Raw genomic sequence first — 16,063 nt, forward strand, 5'->3', positions numbered from 1 at the left:
ATCAAACCTCTATTAGACTCACGACAATATCCAATAAGAAGTAGAAGTAAAATTGGTGGAGCACTCAAACGAGTGAAAATGGAGAGAAAATATATAATTCTAAACCTGTGAATTATGTGTACTGGAATTCACCGAAAGAGTTAGTTGCTCGCCTACGACTATTGGTAGCTTCAAAGTCAGCCGGACATACCGACATGATAATGAAATAATTTCAATAATTGAAGAATTACGTGAAGAAGGTATAATATATTACATATTCACATGTAATGATCACTGTCACATCATCATTCAATGCAGTAACATTATCACCTTTTCTCTTTAATCATATTGAAATTGAATGACTAATGAAATAAGTGATGTCAAACGACAAGTTGTTAATGAATTACATAAACCTGCAAGACGTAATTTTCGTAGAAGAATAACCACCATCAAAGGTTTTGCAGATCTATGGCAAATAGATTTAGCTGAACTGCAACCTTATGCAAAAAGTAATGAAGGATACCGATATATACTTGTAGTGATAGATTGTTACTCCAAATATCTGTGGACTGTAGCAGTTAAAGATAAAACAGGTAGTACAGTAACTAATGCAATGAAACATGTACTGAAAGAAGCCAAATACTCCCCCAAAACACATACAAAGCGATCAAGGGAAAGAATTTTTCAATAAAAGCTTCTCATCTCTCATGCGAGAATATAATATCAATCATTATTCAACATTTAGCACAAGAAGGCAGCTATAGCAGAAAGAGTGATTCGTACAATAAAGGCATGGCTCTACAAGGAATTTTCGATGAGAGGTCACCACAAATGGCTTTGATATTCTTCCAATTATAACTAGTAGATATAATAATAAAGTTCATCGTACAATAGGTATGGCACCCATCAATGTGGATTCAACAACAAAATTAAAATTCAAGGGTATCAATGGAATTGGAGGAAGACAAAGTAAACCCAAATTCCAATTAAATGATATTGTACGTATAAGTAAATACAAACATATTTTTGAAAAGTCTTACACTGCGAATTTTACCACGGAGCTATTCAAGATTGTTAAAATTAATAAAACCATCCCAACGACTTATAATCTTGAAGATATGAATGAACAGCCGATTAGAGGATGTTTTTACGAAGAAGAGTTATTACGAACCGAGAATCCTGACGTATATCTGATTGAGAAGGTGTTGAAAGAGAAGAAAAAAATAAAGTATATGTAAAGTGGTTAGGCCTTCCTAGCGAACAAAATTCTTGGATTGATGAATCAAATATGGTTTAAATGTATATAATAGTGACTTTTATGAATAAAGTAATATTAAAGTTCATTATTGTTTTCATTTCAATTATAAGTATGTGAACTGAAAAATATTGCAGCGGTAAACATTGCCCCAGCCATTCGCAATGTTCTGTGTATACCAAACCAAATTAATTGTATACTCCATTCCCGCTTATATTTTTCAACTCACGATATTGAAAACACATTATCATTCCCAAAAACTAATCGCCGTCACTTTGAAATGCAGTATCCAACTCTTTTTGCCAATTATCTCTCACTGATAATGCTGTCTCATAAAGCTTAGTCGACTCCTCAAGCTCAGCCTGAGCTTGCATTCTCGAACGTTGATGGAATTGCTTATCTTTACCAATTTTTGAACGGAGTTCATCAGCATCTTTAGACATTCTAGCCAATTCAACCTTCGCTAATGCAATCTTGGCATCTAATGCTTCAAGAGTTTCATTATTAGCATTAATAGCTCGCTCACTCTTTTCAAGTTCAGCAATAGTCATCTGTGCCTTTACAAGACGGCATTTTGCTTTCCTTTTCATTTCCCCAAACCGATGGAGGGGAGTGAAAGAAGATAGCGGTTCAGCTTTCAAAATCACTCTTCATTTCTTTAGGAGTACCTTTTGGCTTCCTCTTCGATCTGTCACTTTTCGTTGCGGGTTTTTTCTGTCGCACAACACTTTTGGATTCTTCTTCTTTTCTTTAAAGTCAGTGACAATCGATGAAGATGCCTTAGTAACCTTCCTCTTGATTGTTCTAGATTTCTTATCAACACCAAGAGGAAGGGTAGATGAGAGTGTTTGAGTGATGATAATTGCGAAACGATCGGATTTTCAATAATAATTTTGCTCATTTGGTTCTGGCACATCTGCAAAGTTAACGAAGTCGTTAATATCAAAATCATTTATCGAATCTTGACTCGATAAATGTAATACTGGAATATTTTCAAATCAGTCTGATCGATATCAACAAGTGGTGAACCATCTTCAGCAATCAATAGCGGATAGAGTCATCATTATTGGTCTGAGGAATGATATGGGCGATAGCAATAGAATGTGGATAGGGAAAGGTGATGATGTTACTGAGACCTCACCATTTATAGAAGAAAATAAACTAGCGCATGCGCTCTTTCATCAACTGGCACATGCGCTCTCTCACTAAACTATTCACGCATGTAACAATCTTTGTCATTTAAGAGGAAAACTTTGTGTTGCATGCATGTATTTTTAAATGTTAGAATAATACAAATAAATTCAAAATATATATATATTTATTAATAATAGAGGACAATAACGATAATTAAAAATGAAAAAATGTTAATATGTCTCTGTGGATGTGGAACTTTCTTTGACTCTATTCCTCAATAGTTGTTGCTCGTGCGTCAAACACCAACATTGAAAAAAATGGATTCTCCTATTGGGGTAGAGTTGACAAACCTCTCACACAGATCCCAAGTACTTCTACATGCATTGCATACATGATTCCAACAATTCATGGAATATGTATCACAACGCAAACAACGTTGCAGTGGAGTTGGAACGGCAGCACAGGTACCCACAAATATTTCTACAGATACCTATATTGTTAAATATTATAGGTTCGGAACACTTCAGACACTGTAACTGTTGTTGACGATAATCCGATTTTGTTCGCTTCGGTGGATGAGAAGGAGGCGATAGTTGAATCCGCAACACGCAATCACTACACATACCAGTACATGGATTGATTGAATCCTTAGGTCTACTTATTTGACAAAAGTACACAATAGCCCCTGCAATCATCATTGGGTAGACACACACTTTTGGTTTTTCATTCCACTCTTTTGGAAACGGCATTTTACTAATTCGATTAGAAATATTAAGAGATGACTTACAGAAACTCTGAATGCTCTCTCCTATACCTACGATCTCTATTTATACAAATCAACATCATGTGGAAGTATAGTGGGATAACTTCTCCTACTATTCCACTCACTAAACGAGTCAAGTGGGAGTCGCATCACCTCCTATATAAGTTGACTTGCAAACCTAGAGTTCATTCATTCACTCTCTACAACTGTGAGCAAACAACAACAAGATGAATTCTGCAAAATAAATGCTGCATTAAATAGAATAGCTGCTGTTGATGAAAACAATTGGATAGACGAATCAGATGATGAGGATGTCAATGTTCCGCTAGAGGAAGTAATAGTTGAAGCAGAAGATGTTGGAGTCGATGAAGATGAGATAGACGAAGTTGAAAACGAGGCCAACCAAAGCGACGAAGATGATGACGTGATGGAGTTTGAGAGAGGGTCATGGATGAAGAAGGAGATGATGAAGGGATAGAAGCTGACACAACTGAAGGTGATGGTGCTATGAGGATCGGTATGCGAACACTCAATGTCAGTGAGACACTGGAAGATCCCTTGGATTTGTATTGTGCATTGGATGCATACGTATTGATCAGCACAATAGATGGAGAGAACAAAAAACTATGTTGGTGCTGCTTTCGGTTTTATTCGCATAGAAACAATAATGGAGGGTGGTATGCCCATGTCAACACCCACAACACTGTCTCAATTATGGAAATGGGACAGAATTGGTGTGAAGCTTGCGAGAGGCCACTAACAAACTTCACCCGAGTATCTACATGTATTATATGTAATAATGTCCAACCTGTGGCACAATAACCGTGGACCAACTGGTCAAAAAAAAAAACAACAGCCCTTTTCAGGGCTACATTATTCACACAAACAGTAGTTAGTTGTATTAGTATTCATAGATTATGTGACAAATGAATACTTTGACTAATAAAAGTCTAAGTTGGAATTTGTTAGTCTTTGAATATCTATACATTATATGACAAATAAATTACTATTTGTTAGTCTTTGAATATCTATACATTATATGACAAATAAATTACTACTTTGACTGAAAAATCGAAATTTGGAATTTGATAGTCATTGAATATCTATGCATATGATGAGTACTACTTTAAATGAAAGTTGAAGTTGGCATTTGTCAATCATTCATATGCATATAATGATGAATACTTTCACATACATATATTTCGTTTGAGATTATAAATTATAACATAATGTTTAACAATGGTATGAATCTTTTCTGTTAAAAAGTATAATTACTCTCTGAAAAGAGCTATTTTTTTTTTAGTCTTCAAATTGTAGCCCTGAAAAGGGCTGTTATTTTTTATTAATACCATGCAATGATATGGACTAACGCTCCTCATCATCAGAAACAATAATTATGGTATCGTCATCTGAATCAGATGATATACTAATGATATCATCCTCATAGTAGTCATCTGAATCAGATGATATACTCATGATGTCGTCGTCGTCATAATCATCTGAATCAGATGATATACTAATCACATCATCCGCATTATTATCGTCAACAGCATCTATGTCGTCCTGAATACCTTGTTCCACTCGTTTGCGAAATCATCAGGAAGATCATAGATTCGCTGCAGAAATTGAGCGAAGGTTGTACTCAAATGATCAGACGTTGAATCTATTTCATGTACTTGGATGGGTCCTGTACTCGACATTGTGGAAGAATGATATAGAACTGGGATTGTTGCTATATTTATATTGGAAGAAATGAAATGGAGGGGGTGAAATGTAGAACAGTGTTTGAGATTCGAAAACATCAAGAATGAAACTCTGAGCGATTATTAGGAGAAATTCTTAGTGATTATTATGGAAAAAAAACAATAATAAGAGGGGGAGGAAGGGAGAGGAAGGGAGGAAGACACTGCCCCAGCCTCGCAGTGCCTCGTGTACACCAACCAAAAGTGTGTACTCCGTGGAAGGAAAGGAAAGGAAATGATGGACGAGTAGATGATTATATGTCATCATCGGAATTGAGGACATCATCATCGATCAGGATTGGGGATGGCGGAGGACTATCCTCGATGAGGATAGGGGATGGTGGAGGACGTCTAACGTCAAGCTCGTCATCAGCACCATCGCCAGAGAGTCGTCGTCGTCATCATCGTCGTCGGTCGCTGCTCATTGGGACAATGTCATCATAAGCAGGGTCCCACCATCCGTCAGGATCTGGATATTCCGAATCGTCCAAGTGTCCTTCGTCACTGCCAGTGACATGTTGGAACTTGCATCCTGATGTCGTGATCCTGGTATTCATATGGCGGACTGTGGGGTTCCGTGGTGGAAGAGACTACCTGTACCTGGCTGTTATCCCAGTAATTGAAGTTGTACCCCTGATCCGGGCAGCTATAGGGTTCGGAGGTTGAATCGGGTTCCATCTCGATGCTAGCTGATCAACTGAATGTTTTCATCAGATGATTTCTACTTTTATACTTTCGAGAGGGAGTGGGAGAGGAGTGGGACATTGAGTAGGGGTAAATTGCAGTGAGACATAAGACATATTCAATGAGTAGGGGTAAATTGCAAAGTGACATAAGACATATTCAATGAAAGAGATACTTGAATGGATAAAATACAAATGAAATATACTTGTCGATTTCACTATGAAACATGTCTATTTTTTTATTTTTTAAATTTTCTTCACATTGAATTATTTACAAGTGATTAGAGAACACAAAATTGATGTGAGGTATTTGTCTAGAAGAACTTGGAATTGAAATAATAAAATAATAATAAAATAATATAATAATAATAATAAGAGGAAGTGAAGAAAAATGCTCCAACCATCGCATTGTTCAATGTGTACCAAACCAAAAAACAGTGTACACCCTTTATTTCACTTCCTTTTTCTTTATTCAATATAAACTTAACAAATATAAACTTAAAACTACCATAATTAAATATTCCTAACTAACCTAAAACTAATCTTATATTTATACTTAATCTACAAAAAAGGGTCCATAGCTGTCCATAACCTTTTGTGTAGCTCTATCGAAGAGGTTGCCGCTTCACACCTTTCTCCAGAGATGCAATGTCACGATCTAGTTCGGCCATTTCTTTCTCTATTTCCCTACGTCGCTTAACCTTTTCACCCTTTAGGCGGTTCATGTTAGTCAACGCGGCCTCACTAGATCGGGCAGCATGTTCTATTTCTTTGCATCTCTGTAGAAAAGTATTCATCTTTTCACTCACCTCTCCGATAGGCTGTCGCACTTGTGGCACCAACACCTCAGGATCCGCCGGTGTCGCTGGCAGCGGTGGTAGTCGCGTCACCAACGGCGACAATATCACCAACTCCGGAGAAGGACTCCTCGGATTTCCACTGCTGCTGGTGCTGCTGCTGGTGTGGAGGCCCTCTTACGAGAGGTCGAAAAACTACCTGCATAAGGATTAGTCCTATTGCAAGTAGCTCGGTACTTTGAAATAGGACCAACCCTTGCTGCAGGTCGTTGGCAAACCTTCTTCACAGCCCTGACTTCCTCCTCCTCCTCGAATAAGTCAGGGCTAGAAGATCTACACCTAACTCGCGAACGCGAAGTGGTTGCCTGGTCACCCGTCACCGCTCTCGAAGATGCTGCCTCTCCTGGTCAGCGGACACCGGCAGAATAGACGCCACAGCATTATTCACCTCCTGTGTATTGGTTGCCATTCTGAAAAAGAAGAAATAATACAAAGTTAGTTGATATAAAAAAAATAACATTCTTAATTTACTTACTCAAATGTCAAGTTAGTCGTCGGAAGCTACTGCCTTGAAGTGGAGTGGACTGCTCTCGATGAGATGACTTCTCGAACTGAATGTTGTGTAGTGCTCTCCGGAGGGTATCGACTTCGATGCGTGAGTGGTGGGAAAATGGTGGGAGCGCACATGCGCGTTGAGGGTAGGGGTGTACATGCGCAAATGTTGGGAGTCGGGGGGGGCGGGGCTTCGGAGAGGGGAGGGGCGGGGCTTCGGAAAGGGGGCGGGGCTTCGAGAAGGGGCAAAAAAAACGCGCCCCGATGCAAGTGGTGGATGCAAGTGGCGGATGTTGAGCGCCCCAGGCCGCGAAGCGGCCTGCTGAGCGATCGCTTCATGATCGCGAAGCGATCGCTTCGCGATCGCCTATTAACCTAACGTAAGTATGCAGCTAACCTAACGTAACTGTTAACCTAACCTAACGAGGGAATACTAACCTAACACCTAACCTAACGTAACTATGCAGCTAACCTAACGTAACTATTAACCTAACATAACGAGGGAATACATTCACCATGTTGGTTCCATTAATACATCATCAGTTGGTTTTGGTTTTGGTTGTATTATTCTATGATTTGGATTAATGTTCAGTCCTGGATATCCCAGTCCACCTGATGATGATGGCTTGACTTTATAGTTTCTCTCCAAAACTTCTTTATGGTTTTTCTCCAATACTTCAACTCTCTGTTCCAGTACATCATACTTTTTCATTGTAGTCCCTGTTATGTTTGACATAGCATCAAATTTTTTATTTGTAGACGCTGTTATGTCAGACATTTTTATGTCTACATCACTTGTAAGTTTGTCAAATTTACGAGTGAAAGTTATCCGAGCCTCTGCAATTTTATCGTCAAATGCTTGCCGGGCGTCCCGAGCAATATTGCCTATTGTGGATTGTATTGCAGCTTGTAGGGCTAGAAGTATAACTTCCTTTGCTCCATTAATTTCCCCCTCAAGATATGATACAGTTACACAATCACTCTTGTCAATTGGTTCACTTGTATTTTTCAATATTTTCCTTTGCATGTCATAATGACCATCTTTTGTTAATTTAAAACCATTCCCAGGAGGACCTCGAATGACATTACCACCCCATTTTCTTTTTCTACCAAACTTATCGATTGTTTTAGACATTGTGCACTCTACGATGATTCTCTTCAAACTGATATTTCTGTCATTTACATTATACTATATATTGCAGTAATTGATTAGGGAAATAGAAATAATACAAATAAAATTTTAATCATTTTATATTCATTACAGTAATACATATACATACATACATAATACATTAATATCACATTACTTCTATCATATATTATTAATTATAAATGGCTACATAAATATCAATATTGAATTTTCCGGTTTTGAAGATATTGAATGATATTTCAATCATTGATCTCGGCAGATAATAAATTAATCAATTGATCCAATGGAGTCTCCTGAGATTGTGATTGTTGAATAATATTACTTATCCAACGAATGTTCTCATTTGGATCGTTTTCATAAAATTCAATATCATTATGACCCCAAGGAAGAGTGTGGGTAGTATTCGGAATGATAAATCGTTTATCGTCGTGATATGATAATGCAACTTTATTTTTCAATTCAGTATACATATCATGTAACACGCTTCTAAATGAATTCATCTTTCTGAATATCATACCACCTTGTTCGACGATTTTTTGATAATCTTCGCATGTCAATTCATTCTTTATTACAGATCGTTTAACCCCTTTGGCTTTCTTAAATTCACCATCAACAGATTTCACATAATATGCTTTAGCACCTGTACCATAAAAACTCATGATTGGATCATTTGGAAATTCATCTTTGAAGTTACCCAAGACTGAACTTGTTACTGGAATATTGAATTGGTTAACTATACTGTAATTGGATGTATCAAATCTACTTATGTTAGTTTTTATGAATTCATAAAAATTTTCTGTGTTTACTTTAAGAATGAGCGAGTCGGTATCTGTGTAAAGTAAAGAGACATTTTCATCAAAGTGTTGTTTGATGCATCCATAGAAAAAGTCATACATGACTGTTTTAGATAATTCTAATATGGAAAATCCCAAATATAATGGTTTATCGTAATGAACCTTCACTCTACCCAATTGAATGGCAACGAAATTATCAGTGAAAATTGAACAATTTTTGAAATTTGGTTTGGCTATGAGAGTGCTGGCACCTATATTTTTCTTTATATTTTCCCAATGTGTAACGAGTCTAACATCAATTCGATTATCTACATTCTCCATTGTCTTTCCATACACCGCATTATTCATTAGTTTATAGAAATCTTTAACAGATTTGTTGTTAGACCTATTACGCATTTCAGTATTAAGATCTATATAGGGTTTCATCCAGCATGATTGTTTGAATTTCAATACTCTATGTGTATTCATTACAATCAATCCATTTTTGACAGCTTGCTGTAGATTCCTATAATGAACAATATATTTTCTTTTATCATTCAAATTTGGAATTAATTTGGGAATTTTCGATTGTGTACGAGGTGGTATTATTTTTTCGACTAAAAATGGAAGGTCAGAATGTTTATCATGCAACTCTTGTGGATAATGAATGTCCACTTCAAATACATACCCATACGGACTATCAGTACTCACATTCATCACATCAAGATTAAGAATTTCATTTGGTGTCAACCATGTAAATTCACTTGTTGGTAGAGGTTGTGACATACTGTGACCGTATAGATTTGTTGCATCTAAATATGTAATGAATGTGGAAGGTTCATTGGGATTATAATTGGGTAAAAATCTATTATTTGCTATATGTTTCCTCTCGCTACATTGACTAATTCCACCTCGTATACCTTTTTGAAAAAAGTGAATCATATCAATGTCAGTTAGTAATTCCAATTCAACATTAGTGAACTTCAACATGGCATCCCATGATAATCCAGGTGCAGTATAATATTGTGCCGGATCTAAGTTATATATCTCTAAACTTGTGGTGCGGAAATTTTCAAAAATATCACATAGTAGCAATACATCCGACTTCAAATACAAATCAGAGTATTCCCCCAAATTCTGACACTCGAATAAATTCCAAACATTTCTAGCCCTATCATAATCAGTTTCCGATATATGTTCACAATTGAGTGTGTCATAAAACTGATTTTTTGTCGGAAGTAATGGATAATTCAATTTGTCAATGTCATCAACAAAACTATATGGAAATACACCTTTCTGTCTCATCAAATTGAATTTCTCAATTTGTGGGAAATGTTTGTGCATCTCCAAACATTGATCGGAGGTCAAGTTTGCACCCAACTTCTCCAACGAATTAGTCATAAATTTATAACTATCGATAAATCTCATTTTGAGATAATTCTTCCTAACCACACCATCTTTATCGGTATAGCTGTGTGTAAAGAGATGCTTCGTGAAAGATATATATTTCTCTTTAGTTTGCGGGATAACATCAACTTTCTCTTTATTCCTATACAATTCTTTTATGAATAAATGACAATCATAACCACTTAAATTATGAAAAATGATAGGTATGAAGTTTGGTATTTTGAAATTTAAATTACATTTCGAGTGAGCGGCATGTGATCTTTTCTTTCCTGTGACATGACAATGATCTCTTACTTTGACGTCACCATCAGTAAATGCTTTATTACATATACCACAAGTTCTGGCTGCAACAAACTGTTCTTCTTCTTCGACAGTTTGTGTATCCATTGGTTTAGGGTTTCTGAGATGATTTTCATGTATCTCTTTCAAATCATCTTCAATGCTACTCACAAATTTCTGAGCTGCATCTACACCTCTATATGTAACAAATTTTGTCAAATCATCATTATATGAACACTTTATCAAATAAGCAAATGAATATGGGGCATGTTTGAATGTTTTAATCGTGTATGAACTTCCAGGATTTGGCTCATTCACATGAATCGGTTTAAGCACTGATTCAAAATCAGCATACACTACAAATGGCACCCTCATTTGCCTCTCAAAGTTTTCAAACATTAGTTTATTTTCCGCAACCATTCTACCATATTTATTGATCTTTAAATTAGTAGTTGGTGTTGTGGTACTAATGTGATTACAATCATACATATTATGACGTAAAAGCAATCTCTCATCAGAAAAATATATCAAACATCCGTCACAAAAATATTTTTTCTGTCTATGAGCTGATAGTTGATTAGAAACTAATCTTGAAAGATCTTTGATCCAACAATAGTGACCATTACCGGAGTCATCAGTTATAAACAACAAATTGACATGTCTCCGGAGTCTTCTCTGTGAGTATCGCAATGGACCAATCACTTCATACTTCATTTTACCCTTCTCAAATGTACTCTCTAAACCGTAAACATTAATTGAAATATCATTCCTATCTTCGAATATTTCGATACTCTTATTATTAACTTTAACCGGAAAATCCATACCTGTGACATCTAAAACAGTGGAAAAATGTGGATATGACGTAAGTTCGGACACTCGACTATCTGCAGGATATAATGCTGATGTTATAGCCCAAGCAAAACAATATTGATCTTCATTACGAACATTCACAACAGCTTTCTTCCATTGAATACATTGAGGCAGCTTCACATATGAACGTCCTTCCAGTGGACTGTATTTATTAATGTTGACCTCGAGAAACAATATTTTTTCACAAGTCCAACCTGAATTATATAAAAAAAAAATATTACTATTCAATCTTATTGAAATTTTTAAAAAATAAATACCTGAGTCACGATCCTGGAACTCAGTCGTTTGAGCCACAATTACATCACGGAATCCATCAAAAACAGCATTCAAATCTGAAGATTGGTCCACTATTTTATTTTGGGAATTAAATGACTTCGTGTCCCTCGAATCATCAGTCTGAAGAATATAATTCCCAAAAACTTCCATATTCACCTTGATGCTTTTATGGATCCTGATGGCTGATTCCAGTAATTCAATGACCTTCTGCCTAATCTTATTGAAAAATGACATGTAGTCACTGGTTACAATCGAACTCTCCACCCTGTATGTAGCAATGCGGCAATTGAATGCATTCGTTATAATTTGAACACCGTCAGACAATTGAACACATGCATTATTTTTATGACTCATGGTTCTTCGGTGAGAATTCACTTGGCTCATAGGAATTGTCACATTACAACAATTGCACGTATACATAGGTGTTGCATTATCCACTCTCACCCGTTTCACTGCAGGCCCTCCTTGGCAACTCTGGAGCTGATGCCGACGAAGATTATCACTACGAGTGAAAGATTTACCACAGTCACAGGAATACATTTTATATAATAGTTCTCACTAACTCACTTGATGTAAACTGACATAGCCAACACTCGTACGCTTCTTAAATACACTCTGATAGGACCCGTCAAGACGTCATAGCCAACCCCACTTCTCAACTACATGCGCCAAGATTACCTCCCAACTGAATGCGATAACAGATGTCGATATACGAGCAAGCAGTGGTCGTTGCGGTCTCGGAGAGGGTAGACGCTAGGCAAACGGTCCTCGGCTGCCGTTGTGTCACCATCGATAGCGGGGCTAGAGCGAACCTTCATCGCTTCGGGAGAGGTGAGGGCAGACCGATGAATACGCATTACTCTGCCACACGTCGTGGAGTGAACATGTCGCTCTCTAGCCGTTGAACGGTTATTGCTGTGACGTCACTCCACTACTAAGTTGGTACCCTCACACCGATGGAGCATTTATTACTTGGAGGATCTTCGAAGTATGCAGACGTATGTTTGTACATAGACAAACAAGCACATGATGAAACCCGGTACCGTGCATTCTCCTACACACACACACACACACATAAACACACAAAATCTCATATGAAAAAAAAATCTGAACGATCCATGCACCAGACACTTCAAGGTCACAACGCCTTGACTTCACTGCACAACAAAAAAACTTCACCAAACAACAACCAATAAAAAAAGCAATTAATACGTCATAGTGGTGGGGGGAGGCCGAGAATCAGCTGTAAACAACTACTGAGGGTATTTCAGTTCTTCGGTTTTTTTTTTGTTTGTTGGGAGCCAATGTTGTAATATGTTACTTGGGTTGGCTCATTACAACCACAGCTATTTGATTTTTTCATTTCATCAATATACAAATACAAGTATCTAATTTGAAAAAATGTGCACATATATTTCCGAAATGATCCAGGAAGTTATGGCTGTGGTCATCCAAAAGTAAGCTGCGGCTCTCTAGTACTGTAAAATAAATTCATCCTGAACCCACACTGTATGGCCATTTTAATGTTCAAGCAGGCATCACTCCACACCTAGATATTCAATTTACTGAGCAATGACTTTTAACGAGTCGTAAGAAACTCCTCGCCACCATTGTAATTTAGACTATTTGTACTCAGTGGGCTATGTAGAGTACACGCTGTGTTGCTGGACTGGCACCAGCAAATGTTTCGGGCCACGGACAGCAGCTGGAGATCTTCACGCATGCGGGACGCTAAATTATCCATCAGCATGAATTTTAATCAAGTGCCACGAAATTTTCAACATATTGTTCATGTCTGCATATTTAATATTCTCCTAAGTATAGAACGTTGCTGAAGCGTAGGAGGTCCATTATTTTTTATTTTTCCTAATTTAAAATGGGAATTATATTTTTCCGATATTCAACTCCGATATGAAACCCACAATTTCCATTTTTACTTTCAACTCGGAAAATTCAACTTAAAATTTGGAAATTCTGACTTAAAACTGGAAATTATTTCTTTTCGACTGTAAACCCGAAAATTACTACTTTGAACTCGGAAATTTCAACCAAAAACTCAACAAAAAATTCCTATATTAAGCTGGGAATAATATTTTTCCGACCCAAAACTCGAAATTATATCTTTTCTCCCACCTGATACTCGTAAAATCCGATTTTAAACTCGGATTTTTATTTTTCTGACCTACCTATATAAGTCGGAAGTTCCAACTTAAAACTTGGTGATATATTTTTTCGACTTATAACTCGAAAATTCCAACTTATAACTGAAAAATTCTGACTCTAAACTTGTAATTATATTTTCCGACCGTGAACTCAAAAATTGGTACTTTCAACTCAGAAACTCCAACCAAAAATTCGACAAAAATACCGACATTGAGCTTGGAATTATATTTTTCCGACTCAAAACACGAAATTATATATTTTCTCTTTCTTGATATTCATAAAATCCGATTTGAAACTCGGAATTTTATTTTTTTTTACCTAACTATAACCCGGAAGTTCCAACTCAACACTCAGGGCTATATTTTTCAAAATTGTGACCGAAAATTCCAACTTGAAGCTTGAAAATTCTGACTTTCAATAATTCGGAATCACATTTTTCTGGCGTAAAATTCGAAATTAAATTTTTTCGATTTCATACTTGAGAATGCCAATTTTGTACTTGGAATTTTATTTTTCTGACTTACTTATAACTTGGAAGAACCAACTTAACACTAGAAATTATATTTTTCCAACTTGATAGTTGTAAATCCTGATTTTTAACTGTGAATTATATTCTTTTGACTTGTAACTCAAAAATTTCAACTTGAAACTCAATAATTTCAACTTTTAACTCGGAATTTTATTTTTCTGACTTGAAACTCGAAATTTTATTTTTTTCGACTTGATACTCGTATTCTCAGAAATATATTTTTCTAACCTAAAACTCGAAATTTTATTTTTCTTTTGACTTTATACTCGTGAACTCCGATTTCAAATTTGAAATTTTGTTTTTGTGGCTTATCTATGACTTGAAAATTCCATCTGAAAACTCGAAAATTCCTACTTCAGTCCACGTCATTCCCACAAATTATTTTTTTCTGACTGTAAACGCGAAAATTACTATATACTTTTAACCAACCAATCAACCAAGAACTCAACAAAAAATCCTACATTAAGCTCGGAATAATATTTTTCTGACTCAAAACATCTTTTCTCGGACTTGATACTCGTAAAATCCGATTTTAAACTCGAAATTTCATTTTTCCGACCTACCTATATACGTCAGAAGTTCCGACTTTTAACTCGGAATTATATTTTTTATAAAGCTCGAAATTATATTCACACTTTCATGTGAGTGTAGTTTTTTCGGGAGAGCTTTTTCTTCCAATTTGTATCTGAATAAGGACAGAGAAGTAGAAAGACAGAGAAGTATAAAGCCAAAAACCTTCATTTTTCAAAACTGAATAGGAAAAATTATTTACATGTAATTCATTGTTCATGTGAAAGTAGTTGTTTCGGGAGGGAGTTCTATTCATGCTCTATACATCTTTTTGAAAATTCAATTTGAACTCAATTGTTTTCTCCTCTCTTCTGGAAGTTTCTCCCATTTTTTCTATAGAGATGGAGAAGTACAAAGTCAAAAACCTTTCCCAAAAACTAGTCTCCTCTGTAATTATACCCCTTTCAATATGAAAATGCTGTCTTTCTCTGAAAATTCCATTCAATATTTCTCAATTCTGTTTGCAGGAATTGATTGTTCGAAGTTGGTTTTAAAACAAAAAGCTCAAAAGTTGCGTAGAATGAATTTTTTTCTTGTACTGTACCAGGATATATTTATTTTTTAATTTCATATTTCTGAATCCCAGTAACTTCCTGTCATAATTGTTCATCTCACATCTTTCTAATTTGCAAATAATACCAAGTAGATTTTGACTGATTTGTATTGAGTTATTTCATGAGTACATGAACATTCCTAATCAATGAACAAAGAGATATATTTATTCACAATTCTTTATTCACAACGTATACAGATTACAAATAATATTACAAATAATAATTACAAATAATAATTACAATTTAATAATAATATAAAATTAATAATAATATATGATCTGACTGTTCGGAAAAATGTACTGAAAAAATACTGTTCAATTCATCAGACTGACACTTTGGTTAACTATAGTATCTGAAACGATATTTCAAGTGTTTGCTGTTAAAAAACCTGGGAAAACTAAAAATATATTCTTATACAGTTGTTTGGTTAATCAATCATCAATAGTTCAATTTCTTATTTCAACTAGATGTTTTCAATTCATTTACATTTTTGCAGAAGTTTATATGAAATCAGAATAAATGTGCCTACTTTCATTTATCATTTGGGTATTACAGATTCATAATAGAATATGAAAAATTCAATTAAG

General features: G+C 35.7%; 1 protein-coding gene and 1 long non-coding RNA gene across 2 annotated transcripts in view; both read right to left on the reverse strand.

Annotated features, from left to right (window-relative positions):
- Positions 1–16,063, reverse strand: part of Poxm (paired box pox-meso) — a 118,036-nt gene that overhangs the window by 49,663 nt on the left and 52,310 nt on the right. The gene's annotated exons all lie outside the window — the stretch shown is intronic.
- LOC141485063 (uncharacterized) lies at positions 6,670–12,915 on the reverse strand. Its single transcript, XR_012466992.1, has 2 exons — positions 6,889–12,915; positions 6,670–6,823 (listed from the first exon to the last, which is right to left on the reverse strand). It is a non-coding gene; the product is annotated as an uncharacterized lncRNA (long non-coding RNA).

This window comes from Leptinotarsa decemlineata, unplaced genomic scaffold (assembly GCF_025532065.1).
Source record: "Leptinotarsa decemlineata unplaced genomic scaffold, Ldec_3_MD MMD2_tig00026307_RagTag_RagTag, whole genome shotgun sequence".
NCBI lineage: Eukaryota > Metazoa > Arthropoda > Insecta > Coleoptera > Chrysomelidae > Leptinotarsa > Leptinotarsa decemlineata.